Raw genomic sequence first — 1066 nt, 5'->3', positions numbered from 1 at the left:
TGTTACTAACCTCTTATTCGTTATCTGATTGATGTGATGCCATCAATGCAACATTAGCGCATTCTTCACTTTCTATTTCTGAAGATGAACTTACTTCGTTATCTTCCCAAGCTATGTATGCCTTCTTGAAGTCTTTCTTTTTTGTGGCTTTTTTCTTAATAAGTTTTGGACAATCTGCCTTGATATGTCCTTGTTTTCTGCATTCAAAGCAAGTGAAGTTTTGATTTGAAGTAGAAGTATCTTTCTTCCTAAAACTTTTCCTTTTGAAAGTTCTGTCATTTTTAAGAAACTTACCAAATTTCTTAACAAGGAACGTAATATTTTCATCTTCATCTGAATTTTCGTCTTTTATTTGTTCTCTTGATTCGGTGTTTAGAGCAATGTTTTTGGTCTTCTTTTCTTGACTTTCATTTTGTTCTAACCTTCCAAGTTCGATTTCGTGTTCATGGAGTTTTCCAAAAAGTGCAGAAAGAGACATCTTTGATAGACTTTTCTTTTCAGAAATTGTCGTTACTTTAGGTTGCCATGCCCTTGTTAATGATATCAGAACTTTAAGGTTCAATTCATCATTAGTGAAGCTTTTTCCAAGAGCCGTCAAGTGGTTGGTCAGCTGAGAAAATCTTTTCTGCAAGTCCAGAATAGATTCTCTGGGCTGCATTCGGAACAACTCATACTCTTGAGATAATGTGTTGAGTTTGGAACGCTTTACCTCAATAGTTCCTTCATGTGTTATTTCAAGTGTATCTCAGATTTCTTTAGCTGTTTTACAATGAGTTATGCGGAAAAATTCGTCCATTCCAAGTGGCGGTTGTAACATGTTTTTTGCCTTTTTATCAAACAAAACTTTCCTTTTGTCATCATATGTCCATGAGACTTTTATCTTTACTTCTTCGTTATTATTGATAACTGTTGTTGGAACATAGGGATCGTTTTCTACCGCTTCCCATATATCATCAACTTGTGCCTCAAGATATGCTTGCATGCGTATCTTCCAGAAATCATAGTGTTCACCAATGAAACATGGTGGTTTATTGCTACTACCACCATCTCTAAAAAACTGTTGTGC

The sequence above is a fragment of the Cicer arietinum genome, chromosome 5 (assembly GCF_000331145.2).
Source record: "Cicer arietinum cultivar CDC Frontier isolate Library 1 chromosome 5, Cicar.CDCFrontier_v2.0, whole genome shotgun sequence".
Lineage (NCBI taxonomy): Eukaryota > Viridiplantae > Streptophyta > Magnoliopsida > Fabales > Fabaceae > Cicer > Cicer arietinum.
The sequence above is the reverse complement of the archived record's forward strand: the minus strand, read 5'-3'. Positions refer to the sequence as shown.